General features: G+C 39.7%; 1 protein-coding gene and 1 long non-coding RNA gene across 2 annotated transcripts in view; one reads left to right on the top strand and one right to left on the bottom strand.

Annotated features, from left to right (window-relative positions):
- The window catches only part of LOC115259474 (uncharacterized), a 730,118-nt gene that overhangs the window by 460,631 nt on the left and 254,494 nt on the right, over positions 1 to 14,993 (bottom strand). The window contains exon 2 of the mRNA XM_029860055.2: positions 13,084 to 13,668. The gene's annotated coding sequence lies outside the window, so the exon portion shown is untranslated. The remainder of the gene's footprint in view (positions 1 to 13,083; positions 13,669 to 14,993) is intronic.
- Positions 5 to 6,506, top strand: LOC134285638 (uncharacterized). The gene is made up of 2 exons (XR_009996517.1): positions 5 to 3,817; positions 4,089 to 6,506. It is a non-coding gene; the product is annotated as an uncharacterized LOC134285638 (long non-coding RNA).

Raw genomic sequence — 14,993 nt, forward strand, 5'->3', positions numbered from 1 at the left:
CCAAAACGAACTACTGTTTAATTGGCCCCTGAAGATTTTTATGGATTTTCACGCACAGCATTGTGGATCAGAAATTTAAAGATTGCGACGAAATTCTTAAAGAACTCACTCATGTCCCATGCTTGTCAACTTTATTATTGATTCACTATTGATCAGTGATGTTGAGTATCAATCACAGTTGCGCCTTTCAAACAATCTAAGTAACCAAAAGTTCCACTTACCATGACAGAATGCACTTTAAAGGTCCACGAAGTTCAGATCAAATTCAGAATGGAACATTCTGGCTGCTTTAGAGGCTAACAATGAGCCTTGCTGGAAATGCTCAGCTTGAAAGCTGCTTAAGATACTACTTGGAACTTTATTGGAACTTTCAAGTTCTTAGAAGTTTATTTCAGTGATGTTCTAATTATTATTTTTTTTTGTAATTTTAGCCTTAAGTTCCATCAGGGGCTGCTTAGAAGGCTATCCAGCTTTCTTCTGTGAACTTTTAAGTTCCGAAAATACTTAAAAAAGAAGCTGCTTAGAAAGCTTAAGAGCAACCTCTAGCAAGTTGCTTAGCTCATAAAGTACCTCTTATCCGAACTTTTGGTTTCTTGGGCAGTTTGATTATACGCTGGGCACGAGAATTGCAAGGAATTATACTTCCTTTCTACTAGAATTTTTATCTAATTATTTAATTTATTGAACAGTTTCTGCTGTATTCTGTAGCAGTGAAATCCACAAAACTTCATAGTGCCATAGAGCATTTGTAAGGTGTGAAATGAAGGTTGATTCTACAAGTGAAACTGCCGAAGTGAAAATTAAATGAAGACGAAAACAATTCGGTAGGCTGTTGTTTTGGTGCGGGTACCTTCGTCGTACGCAAAAACAGAAAAATTGTCAACTCGTTAGCGGCATGAAAATGAAACGTGAAATTTGCTATAACTATTCGATTCCCAGTGCTAAAGAGACCATCATTGATTATCCAAACTCTACATCTTTTTGCTTCCATCTAATTGAGCATTGGGAAAGGTAAATCGGGATATCTGTTATGATTGGCTGGAATGTGGCGGGAATTAGCGCATATCGCGAACTTAATTTTTTTACCCTATCTCAGTTCAGAAGTATATTATCAAAAAAAAAAAACTAGATAACGAAAGACATTGAAGTTTTAACAAAATTTTAACCGAATAAAGTATTCCAAAGTCGTGAAAGAGCTGTGAAGGCTACTCTCCACGAGGTGAGTATAAATTACACTCACGTCGTGGAGAATCGCTTTCAAAGCTTTTTCATGACTATGGTATGCGTGTGTGACCTCTTCTTTAATTGGCAAACTTTTAGATAAAACTATGTAACCGTTCGTCGAATAGCACGAGAGTATCTTAAAACGCGATGGCTTTTGTGCCACTCTCGCGAACGAGAGACCACCGGTTCAATTTAGGTTTGCCCGACTAATTAGCGACTCTACTCTCAAGGGCTCCTTCGAACGGCCGCTATCTTGAACTGAAACCCAAAACGCACTAATTTATACACACAAAAACGAACGAACTGAAACTATAACAGAAACTTACTCAAAAAAGACTAAAGAACTGAATGAACAACAATAATCGAACAATAAAAGGTGTTTGAAATGAATTTATTTAAATAAAAGGAACAAAAAACAAAAGAAACAAAGAAAACTAAACAACTGAATTCGTCCAAAGTATATTATTTTTCACAATGTTCGTCAAGTGTGTGTGTGTGTGTTGTGTGTGTATAATCATGGCCATGAACTCAAACGACGTACCTGCGCAGGTTTTGTTGGTGCTCGAAGCTTGCTCTTGGCCACTCGTCGACGTCGCGCTCTCCTTATCGTTCGCCGGTCTATAGGTGCGGAGGGGGAGTGTCGGCGGTCCGGTACTCTGCCCGATCGTACGTAAACTGTACGCAGGTAGGCCGGACGTGATCCCTACTCCGTTTGGCTGCCAGTTTTGGCGGGCGAGGAGCAGCGGAAATAGCTTAAAGCCCAAAATAAAAAGCGTCTTTGGACGCTGAGGTCCAAAGAGGGAACACAAATTAAAAACAATATACACTAAACGAATTCACTTTTATATTTACCTTTAAAACAACAAAAAAGCGCACAGGGAACAGAGTGTCTGCCCCTGGCGACAAAATCCAATATTTAAGACTCTACAGAACGGAAAACAAAGTCAATTAACAATAAATTCACTTCAAATGACACTACTTTACAAAATTACAATTCTACTAAACACTACACACCTTTACAAAACTTAAACCTGGCAGAAGGTCGCCGAAGCTCACTTCTGTTCTCCAGCCGACTCTAACTAAAAGTGACGGAGTCAAGTCGATTTCTCTAGTCAAGTAAATTTCCTGCTATTGAAGCAGTCGTCTATTGAATGTACAAACAATTATTTACAAGTGCGCCAAATTCAACTCGCACATGGCTGCAAATCTATTTTGCGCCATCGAAAAAACCCTATAAGATACATAACATGAATCGTCATTAGCTTAGCCTAGACACAAACCTTACATGAAACGGATAATCTCTACTAATGGAAACGGTTCAAACTGAAAGTCAAATTCAACGGATCTTATTCAAATGAGATTTTACTTAAAAAAGATAAAAACGTCAAAAGCTACAAATTAACTAAAAATAATCATGAAAACTAATAATTAATTATAAAAAAAAAACAAATTCTAAAATCAAAATCAAAATATTCAAAAAATATATCAATTTGATCTAATTGAATTCAAACTTTATTTTACTTAAAAGAATAAAAACGTCAAAACGTTACATCACACCACCCAGTTTTATGAAAATTTGATCAGAGAAACTGATCAAATTTTCATAACTCACAAAATACTCAAAAAAAAACTGCACAGTTGAATCAAACTTAACGTAAAACACAAAACTTATGTCCAGTTTACATTGATGGTCATAGAGCAATTTACAACACGGATGACTCGAACACGACTACCACAAAGGGAATTTTCCACTGTCAAACAACTTACATAACCGTTACTCCTTGAACGATTACCACAATGGAAACTCCTCAATGTCAAAAAACTTACATAGCCGTGATCTTAACTACAGTTGATTGCATCATCAACACCCTCGTTGACGCATTCGCAAATCTAACTGTTTAAACTCGGATCTTCAGAGACCATCAGCTCATTGCGTCTGACCTCCTCCCTGATTCTCCTTAACGTAACGGAACTACAGCTGGTTGCATCATCAACACTCTTGTTGACACAATCGCAGACCAAACTGCTTAAACTCGGATCCTCAGAGTCCATCAGCTCATTGCGTCTGACCTCCTCCCTGACTCTCCTTAACGTAACGGAACTAAACCGCAGCTGATTGCACATCAAAACTGTGTTTGACTCATTCGCAATCAAACGCTGCATAAACGTAAGCAGAAATAAATTCCAAACATCAAACTTAATTTGACCAAATTCAGAATCTGCAAAAAATATCGAACAGCTCTATGTAAACATCCAATGTAAACTGACAGCATAAAATCTTGCATGCAAGTTCTACTACCAACTGTAACGAAACGTACTGTCAACGCGAGTGACGTTTGCGCTGTCACTGACGCGAGACGAAAAACTAAAGAAAGCGAAATGAAAACAAAAACAACGGTCCAAATCGGTGATTCGGTGGTGCTCGTCGCGATCGCGGTCGAAAATCGAGAAAAAACGGATTTTCTTCAAAAAACCGGGGGAGTATATGATATTTTCCCACTATTTTTATAGAACTAATTGCTTTTCGCTTCATTTACAGGTATTTGTCGAGGGACTTCGTCGGAGAGAACTAATTCAGCAGGAGCGGTAAAAGGTAAAGTAGATTAAAAATTCATGTTCGTTTAAGATGGCGATTCTTCGCTATTCGTTCCGGAGCGACAGTAAACATCGCTAACGGACTTCGTTTCCGTGCCCGTCGCGGTAATTGATTTTTATTATGGTTGTCGTCTGGGGAATAAACCCACGACTTATTTGCAGAAACTTGTCTTTCTACAGAGCAGTTCAAAAAATGACAACCAAAATATTAACGAACTGGTTTCTATTTACTATTATTTACCGTTCTTTCTTATTTCTAACTTTTACAGATTGCACGACGGCGGTACCGAAATTAAATCGAGACGGAACGGGAAAGAAATTACTCGGTTGTATGGAACGCTAGGAATGTTCCTGAATCCGTTGATTCATGATGATCTCCTAGCCAGCGAGGGAATTTAATTGAACGATGCAACCGCGCGGTGAGAGCTGTAATACGGAACTGGATTTTTGGCCAACGTATGCAGGCTGCGGAACGCCTAGGAGCAATGATGTCGATATTCTTAATATCGCTAGAGATGTACCTGGTCCGTGCGAAACACGACGACCCTCTAGCCAGCACGGGATTTCAAGACCGACGTATGCGCGTTCCGGAGCACCCTTGAGCAACCATCAATTCCTCGTCGTTAGCAGATTCTCGAAAATCGACTGAGATGCACGAAAAACGGCGACTTTTCCGGACGAGAGAAATTTCTTCAGACGGTAACGACGGTTATCTTCGCGTAGTACCAGTTCAACGGGTGAGTCCTTCCATTTATTAACTAATCTAGCTTTAAACCTAACATAGTTTAAGCAATATACTAAAATAGATACATAAGCCTTTTCGCTAATCAAAAAATTCCTTAAGCGATGAATATTTGGATGAATAGCTAAAAGCTATCTTCCAAACACATCTCAAAAAACAAAAACACATGCAAGAACTATTTCAAAATTATCGAATTCAACGGTAATTTTGCTTAAAAAGAGAAAAACGTCGAAAACGCTTTTCTGTTCAAATTATTCTACTATTATTCATAAAAAATTGTTGCAAATTCTTCATCACTCACTCAAACAAAAAAAAAATTAAAATTAAAATGCACTTGAAAACTAAAAAAAAAATAAAACTTCGTCATGAAAAAAAACCTACATGCAAGTCATGCTTAAAGTAACACTTTGCGTCAAATTAGATTCAACTGAACATAAATTAACTAAAAAACTGAACTGAACTGAAAATTTACCGAAACTCAATCTAAAATACTGAAAAAATCAACAAAACTATAAAAAAACTAAAAAGGAGAATAAAATCAAATTCATTTCAACTCAAAACCGTAAATTACACTAAAAATCAACTTCAAAGTTCAACATTATCTGAAAAAAAAAGTAAAAACTTAATCAAATTTAAGCTAAAAAGGAAATTAAAGTTACAAAATCTAAACAAAAATACAAAAACGCAAACAAAACAATTTCTATTTTAGTAGAAATTCCTAGTTTTTGACGTTGGGCGCCAATGTAACCGTTCGTCGAATTAGCACGAGAGTATCTTAAAACGCGATGGCTTTTGCGCCACTCTCGCGTACGAGAGACCATCGGTTCATTTTAAAGTTTGCCCGACCGTTTGACGACTCTTCTCCCAAGGGCTCCTTCGAACGGCCGCTATTTTGAAATAAAACCCAAAACGCACTGAATCTTATATACAAAAACGGACGAACTGAACCAATAACGTAAATTTACACCAAAAGAGACTAGAAACTGAATAAACAACAAATCGAACAATTAAAAATGTTTGAAATGAATTTATTTAAATAAGAGGAACAAAAAAAAAACAATAGAAACAAAGAAAACTAAACAACTGAATTCGTCCAAAGTATATTATTTTTTACAAATGCTCGTCAAGTGTGTGTGTGTGTTGTGTGTGTGTATGATCATGGTCATGAACTCAAAAACGTACCTGCGCAGGCTTTTTTGTTGTCGGTGCTTCGTGGCCAATCGTCGACGTAGGTTTGCTGTCCTTAATGTTCGCCGGATTATAGGTGCGGAGGGGTGTCGGCGGCCCGGTACTCTGCCTGATCGTGCCTAAAGTGCACGCAGGTAGGCCGGAAGTATTCCCCTTGAGTCCGTTTAGCTACCGGTAACTGGCGGGCGAGGACGAGCACTAGGCTTAGAGCCCAAAATAAAAAGCGTCTTTGGACGCTGAGGTCCAAAGAGGGAACACAAATTAAAAACAATATACACTAAACGAATTCACTTTTATATTTACCTTTAAAACAACAAAAAAGCGCACAGGGAACAGAGTGTCTGCCCCTGGCGACAAAATCCAATATTTAAGACTCTACAGAACGGAAAACAAAGTCAATTAACAATAAATTCACTTCAAATGACACTACTTTACAAAATTACAATTCTACTAAACACTACACACCTTTACAAAACTTAAACCTGGCAGAAGGTCGCCGAAGCTCACTTCTGTTCTCCAGCCGACTCTAACTAAAAGTGACGGAGTCAAGTCGATTTCTCTAGTCAAGTAAATTTCCTGCTATTGAAGCAGTCGTCTATTGAATGTACAAACAATTATTTACAAGTGCGCCAAATTCAACTCGCACATGGCTGCAAATCTATTTTGCGCCATCGAAAAAACCCTATAAGATACATAACATGAATCGTCATTAGCTTAGCCTAGACACAAACCTTACATGAAACGGATAATCTCTACTAATGGAAACGGTTCAAACTGAAAGTCAAATTCAACGGATCTTATTCAAATGAGATTTTACTTAAAAAAGATAAAAACGACAAAAGCTACAAATTAACTAAAAATAATCATGAAAACTAATAATTAATTATAAAAAAAAAAAAACAAATTCTAAAATCAAAATCAAAATATTCAAAAAATATATCAATTTGATCTAATTGAATTCAAACTTTATTTTACTTAAAAGAATAAAAACGTCAAAACGTTACAACTACAACGTAAAAGTCCTTCGTATGACGTTTTTTGATGGCATGCTTCAGTACTGAGATAGAAGCAAGTATGTGTAGTAATAGAGTCACCCTATATTGTTATATTTAACTAGAACATATATATACAAATCTGAATAATATCAGATATCCCCTTTCGATAAAATAAGCTCGAAAATTTTTGAAATATATGTGCATGCAGATTAAACATTTTGGCAACACGCCCAAAAAGTGTAGACATTTCTCAACAAGAGAGATGAGAAAAGAGAGTTTCCCTTTTACCATACAAGGCAGTCCCCAGTATATGGCTCTCTTGTATATTTTACTTTCTAGGTTTAATCACCGCATGACTTTATGATAATTGAAATTTTATTGGCTTTTCTCGGTGAACTTAATACTACTCAAAGAAGGAGGGAGTTACTCCCTCCTTCTTTGAGTAGTATTAAGTTCACCGAGAAAAGCCAATAAAATTTCAATTATCTCTTGTATATTCTCTATCCCACACAGGACAAATCGGAACAAGCAACATGAAAAAATCAGGGCTCTTAGCATGAGGAGACGATGCACTTTTGGTAGTCTTTTGGATAAAACAGACAGCGACGGACTCTGGAGATTTTTAAAGGCGTTATAAGGGGCTTCACGAGCATTTTAAATTGGACACGGAGATATCAAGGGAACGTTTTGAGGCATTTCAGGGACGTTTCAAGGGGTGTCAAGGGTTTTTCTGCCGGCGTCTCACGAGCCTTTTGAGGCCATTTCAAGAGCGTTTCAAGATATTTCAGAGGGTAACAGTAGATCTCAGGAGCCTTTGAAGGGCGTTAAGGTATATTTCAAAGGGATAGGGATTTCAGGAGCATTTCAATAGCATGATCTGCTCTGAACCCCATCGAGCCCCCTGAAACGTAACTGTAGCCCTCTCTATAGCGCCCCTGAGAGCCCATGGATCCCCACTGAAGCTCTCAAGGATCCCCTGAAACGCTCCTGAGACTTCCAGAAGCTCCCCTGAAACGCCTCTGAGACTCCAAGAACCGCATGGAAGCCCCCTGAAGCCCTCTCGAGACACATAAATAAAAATTAAAAAAAAGCTCTTAAGATCACCTAATACCTCCCTGAAACCCTTTGGGACCTTTTGAATTGCCCCTTCAACCTCCCTGTGCTCTCCACCATAAACTCTCCCTGAACGCCGTTTTTATACAGGGGATAGACAAAAGGATCGGGACAGGCATAATTTGAACTTAAAAAAAATGTCAACAAGCTGCAACATTTCGAAAAGTGCAGGTATCAGAAGGCCGGCTCCAGAGGCACGTTATCCTCCATTTGGGACATTTGTGCCATCGCAAAAATAACAGCCTATTTCATCATCTACCTGAGGGAAATGGAAGGAAATAAGGTAAAGGATGGTGATAAGGACAGGTAGGGAAATAGGAAAAATACCCTGGAAGAGGATACTAACGCATAAGCGTACCACAATGGGTTCAAACAGCACCCTGAAAAGGGCACTGCAATAACGCATAAAGCGAAAGAGAGCCTATAGCTCTTTACCACAGCGGGTTAAGAACAACAGAATATCCTGAATATTCAGGTCTCTGAAGTCAGTTTCACTTAATAAGTGTTTACCGAATCCTCGGAAACGCAGTTGCGCAAAAAATGAACAGTTATATATCAAATGATACGAAGTTCCATAATCGGATTCACAGCTATCACATGCAAATGAATCAGCTTGCTGAATATTCGCCATGTGATAGCTGAGTCGGCAGTAGCCAGTCAATGTTTTGACCTGCATGCTGCAATTATGCTTTGACAGATTTGTTAGATACTTTGCCACCCCTAGATATGACTCAGTACAATACAATTTTGTTTGATGACAAGACTCAAAATTATTCCAGTATTGTTTGTACTGAGTGGCAGCCCAGGTGTGAATCTGAAGCTTTACCCAACACTTCGATATTGGAATAGCTGGCTCAGGGCCAATGAAGTCATGTGATGCTCTAGTGCGAGCTAACTCATCAGCAAATTCATTTCCAGCGATGGAAGAATGGCCAGGTACCCATACAAGGTGAACGATACCGTTTGAAATACTTCTCTCCAGATATCCAAAAGTCCACTCTTCCCGGGAAGGGAATTTCGTGAAAAATGTCCTATATGGGAAATTACAAGCAGTTGTAAGATCACTTGGAGCAAGGACAATTTTGTCCCAATCCACCAAAAGTGGAAACAACGAGGTGTGTGTTGATGTGCGGTTCACAGGTGTTTCTTCTAGTAGACGAGTATCCGTAGACGGTAAGCGCAAGAAAGTGCTTCTTGTTTGAGATAAATGTGTAGTGGAGCAACGTCAAAGAGAGCTTCAAGCGCTGCCGTGGGAGTTGAAGAGAACGCTACAGACATCGCCATTAGGCACATCCTTTGAAGATGGCCTAACTTTGATTGGACCGTTCTTATTTCGCCCTTTTGCCACCACACAAGACATCCATAGGCCAATATTGGCCGAACCACAGTTGTGTAGATCCATTTGATATACTTGGGTTTAAGACCCCAAGTTCTACCAAAGGTTCACCGGAATCGCCCGAAGGCCATACAAGCTTTCTTGATTTTGAACTCAATGTGAGGTGTCCAGGAAAGCTTGGAATCAAGAATGACTCCAACGTACTTTAGCTGTTCAGTCACATCGATTTCAGAATCAAAGAGACGTAAAGATCGAACACCATTACGGTTTCGCCTTTCCGTAAAAAGAACAATAGATGTTTTACTCGGATTAACCGAAAGGCCATATTGGTGACACCAACCCTCAACTTCCTGAAAGACGCTTTGCATCAGGTCGAAAAGGGTGGTGATACACAAACAAACTAACAATGCAAGGTAGTCGTCAGCAAAACCATGAGTAGGAAAACCGCTATTATTGAGTTGCCTCAATAGCGTATCTGCTACGAGATTCACAAAAGCGGTGATAAGACTCCCCCTTGGGGGCATCCACAAACACTCAATTTCCTAATCGCCGCTTGACGCAATGTCGAGAAGAGATATCGGTTTTTGAGCATTTGATGAATCCAATTCAGAATATGGCATCGAAAGCCACGTTGTCAAAGGCACCCTCGATATCTAAGAAAACACCCAAGCAGGATTGCTTTTCAGCGAATGCCTTTTCTATATCGTAAACAACTTTGTGTAAAAAAAACACAGTGGACTTTCCAGATTGGTAAGCATGTTGGTTCACATGAAGAGGCACATTGGCCAGATGAACATCATGGATGTGATGATCCACAATGCGTTCTAAGCATTTCAGAAGAAAAGAGATCAAATTGATAGGTCTGAAGCTCTTTGCTTCTTCATACGACGCACGTCCTACTTTCGGAATAAACTTACAGTAATATCCCGCCAGGATTTGGGTATATACCCTGTAGCAAAACTGCAAACAAGTAGTTGTTTCATAACATGTTTGAAATGATCAAATCCCTTCTGAAGCAAAATAGGATAAATCCCATCTGCCCCAGGAGATATGAAAGGAGCAAAGCCCATTCAATCGATTCTTAAGTTATGATACTCCGAGCTGAAGCTAAAGAATCATAACTACAAGAAAAGACATCAGGTTCATCCGAAGATGTAATATCCACACATCCGGGGAAGTATGTACTGAATAAACATTCCAAAACTTGCTCGTCTGAGGAAGTGAAATCACCATTTGGCAAACGAAGTTCGTTCACTTGAAAATCCTTAGATTTTGCAAGGATTTTGTTCAATCGGCTGGCTTCACTCAGACTGGAAACATTTGTACAAAGGGTTTTCCAGCCGGATCGTTCAGCAGACCGAAGAGCTTTCTGGTAGGCCCTGCGAGCCGACCTGAAAGCCTCCGATCCAGCAGAACGTCGTCTGTTCCAACTCTTTCTACATTGTTTCCTGAGCTTCGCCAGATCAGAGTTCCACCAAGGAGTTCCTCTTGTGGTCTTCACAGACCGCAGAGGGCAAGCTTCTTCAAAAGCTTCCATGATGAAGGCCGTTGTAGTATCAACGGCATCATCTAAATCACTTGGAGTGTCAATGGATGGTGAGTATCCATAAAATTTGGCTGCAACCAAATCGGTAAAGAGATCCCAGTTGGTTGACCGGGGGTTCCTGAAACGTAAGGTTTGCGAAGTAACATTCACATGTTCAAACAAGATGTAGCGATGGTCAGATAAAAATTCTTCATCTGACACATGCCAATGGGTCAGCTCGTGACTAATTCTGCTAGAGCAAAGCGTTATGTCTAACACTTCCTCTCTACCAGATACCATGAAGGTTGGGCGGTTGCCTATGTTAAGTAATCCAAGATCTGTACTACTTAAGTATTCCATCAAACTGGAGCCTCTCAAATTGATGTCTGAGCTGCCCCAGATTATATGGTGAGCATTAGCATCACTACCAACAATTAGCGGAAGGAATTTTAAAGTACAGTATGCAATGCTTGAAAGCATCCGTAGGGGATGGTTCATCATGCGGTAAATAAACCGAACTTATTTCCTGTTGAGGTTTCCAACAGAAGCATCCATTGTGATAGCACATACATCTCTAGTAGTTAGTTCAGAGATGAGTATAGCAAGGATTGCGTTGTTGACAAGCACACATGTTCGAGGCATGACACGTGAGTTTGCCATTTCATTTTTACTGAAAGTAGCAAACACCGGATTCACAAGGTTTCCTAGATAGAAATTCCCCTTGCGAAAGTAAGGTTCTTGGACTAACGCCCCTTGGGCTGTACCATTTTGCATAAGTCTACAAAGATTGATCGTTGCTGTTCTTTTGTGCTGAAGATTGATCTGAGCTATCCTAACCATAGCCACTACCCAAACTAGGCAAGATTAAACTCTTAACCCTCTAATACCCAACCCCGCCTTTAGACGGGGTATAGTATGAGCATTTTTGTAATTTTTGTTTTTTGAAAAATCAAAACTTTTATATTTTTGGCTGATATTAAGGACTGTTCTGTATATCTTAAAATTGTTTTTGGTGTATTTTAAAACGTATTTACATTTTTAAAAAATCATTGAAAAATAGATGTTTTAGTCACCTTTCAGAAATCATTGTTTATTCTGTATTGATTCGCTACAATTAACATATTTTAAATTTTTCTCAAATCATTCTATCCTAGTTTAATAGTTTAAGGGAGTCGAATACACTCTAAAATTATTTTCCTTAAAATTACACGGAAAACAAAATTTCCCATGAAAAAAAATTTAAAATAAAAATATTTCAACAATAATCATCAAATCTCAAAATATTTCCATCTCAAAAAATCCGTACCCCAAATAGGCTTCCAGGAAAAATATTAAAGTGTGGGGATGTTCAAAAATAAAAATTAGAAAAATCAAAAACCGAAATTCACAAAATCGAGAATTAAAAAGAATCATCTTCGAAAACATGTTTAAATCGTTTTTAGATGACGAAAAATGATATTTAGATCAAAATCAAAAATTTGGGTATTAGAGGGTTAACAATCACAGCACAAGAAAGAACTGTAACAATAATGCCAGATCGGTATCGATTTGAGTGCGCCAAAGGCGAAGATACACAGAATACACTAAGTAAAACGCATAATGCGAAACCATATAGGTGAAAATTTGAACTAATTAATAACATCTTCATAATCCCGCCCTTATTCAGCCTCAAGTATGAGATTGAAGAAGGGCAGCTGATTGTCTCGGAGAAACACAAGGTCCACCGCGCAATTGCTCCGGTTAGCACAGTAAGGGCAAATACTGTGGAGGGTGCCCTGGTACTCCACAGGTTCCGTTTGCGATTAGGTTTTTATAAGACCCCCCTAACCATTCATTCCTATGCACGGTAAGCGTAAAGCCGCATAACACCTTGAATTAGGGGTTATCTGATTAGTGGACTCCTACCACCGGAACAGGCTATTATTAGCCAGTTGAACTAACCGCTACCGACACTACATAGCTATCTAGGCTGATCGGGAAAAGAAGTTAATATTGGTGATCAACTTCATACGGGCCCGAAAAGCCAAGGAAACTTCGGGGAAACTCAATGCCCAAGGAAGTTAAGTAATTTTTCATTAGAAAGAGCTCTTGCATTGACCGGGAACCGATCCTTTCACCAGCAGCATGTTTTTGCGTAATACCCGTACGGTATCAGTTACATGGGCTCTGCATATATTTGTGGGAATATCCGTTACAAGTGAATATTTTCCGTCTGATAAGACGAGATTTCAACCCATTTGTCGCAAAATTCTGATTTCTGATCTATAGCGAGCACAAATGAAAATCGTCATCTCCATCCCATCACCCAGCGGCCAAGTAAACAAACCACTCCCCTCCCGCACATTTCACCGTTAAACCTTCTTACCCAAACATAACGCCTATATCTTATCCGCCACTCAAATCCGAAATCTTTTCTTTTTTCATGTGTTTACATGCCCTCCGTGTCGATCGTCGCCGGCGCACCACTCACTGCACTGTCGGAAGCTAATTTTATTGTTTTTATTTCCTCGCCCCGTCGTTGTCTACACTGCACCATACACTTCGGTTTTCATCTCATCTCGGATGCTGACATATGCACGCATGCGGCACACTTTCCCGGTTCTTCTGGATGGAGTCTTCTTCAAGAGTGAGCTATGGGAGCAGCAGGTCTTTGACTTATACTCGGTGGCCTCCCTGCTTCTGTGACGATGGGTTCCGATTCCCTTGGCTCTACTATTCATAAATATTATTTTAATTATGCTCTTTTGGAACGACCGTTTTTTGTTGTGTTCATCCCAGCGATATATTCTCCATATCGACACGCTTCATGTGCCGGAATGACAGCTATTATGCCGTTTTTGACTGGCGGCCCTGTGACGTGCGATGGATGGTGACGGAGCGTGTCCAACGGCTGCGGGAAGGATGGCTGTTCGTAGGCACAGGCTCACAGAGAGGCTGAATAAACAAATCTCTGAAAGTGGATAAAAAGAAGGGGAAACGTTAGAAATTCATTTGAGAAAATTACGGTTGTAAAATGAATGTAAAATAGGAGTTATGGCTCTTGAAGTGAAATTGTGCAACGTAAAATTAACTAAACTATCATTTAGATCGCATTAAGTGGATAGTATTTGTAGAAATGGTGAGCTCGTTCCATACTGTTTATTATTTATTAACAAATTAATTCGATTTTCCCCTAAAATATGAGAAACGTGTTGCATAATTTTAAGATGAAAATACATTAACAAACGGTTCCATCCATTTAACACCATGGCGCTGTTTGGCAAAAGAGATCGTCCAGCATTCTTCATGGTCACCATATTTGCAAAACCACAACCCAAACTAACGCCTATGATACGCCTATACGACGGAATGACAATTAAGACCATCCAGTAGTTTCCTCGCTTGGTTTGCCCTCGGTACGGGATGATGAGAGCTCTCCAGTATCCGGTTCAACACAAACGTTCCTCATCATCAGCCAGCAACCAGGCAGCAGCGACCGACCTGTCCGGCAGCGTGGGATTAAATTTCCAAAAAGGATTAAAACGTCGCAGCGCGACCCTGACACTCAATGCAATGCTGGTGGGGTGGCTGAGTGCGGCAGTGGGATCACCACCATAGTTTTTCCTCGCTCGTTCCTGTCGCCATACGAGAGCGAGCTGCAGGCTCCCACTCACTATAGTTGCGACCGAACCCGTTCAGCGTTCAACGGCGCGACCGACCGGATGGACGAAATTTTTGAAATGCAATTTTTCATAGGATATATTTTAATTAAAAATTGTTTGCGGTAGTTTTTCAGCCGGGGTTCTAGCGAGCTGGACGCTTTAAGCGCGTAAATAGATGATGACGACCGGGCGGCGGGATGGATCGAGCGAATGTATTAAATTGGATTTATGGCTTTTTTGCGGGGACGGTTGTGGGTGATAAATTGAGACGATGATATATGAAAGTTAACATTTCAGATAAGCACATCATGCAGCACATTAGGGCTCATGTGGACATGGTGGTGAATAAACGTGTATGAAGTATTTTGCTTGAAGTTTTTTTTTTTATTCTGTTCAGAAATTCCTTCTGGAGTTTTCGAGGTATTCATCCTGACGTTGCTACGGGAATTCCTGCCAGAGTTCTTGCGGAGACTCATGCCGGGGTTCTTGAAGTTTTATTCAAGAATTCTGGCAGGGATCTCTCGATGGATCTCTTGCTGGAATTCCACCGGATTTTCCTCCAGAACTCAAAAGCTCTTCCATGAAATTCTCTCAAATCTTCTTCAAGCCATACCCCCTGAGATGCGTACGAGGA

This window comes from Aedes albopictus, chromosome 1 (genome assembly GCF_035046485.1).
Source record: "Aedes albopictus strain Foshan chromosome 1, AalbF5, whole genome shotgun sequence".
In the NCBI taxonomy this organism is placed as follows: Eukaryota; Metazoa; Arthropoda; class Insecta; order Diptera; family Culicidae; genus Aedes; species Aedes albopictus.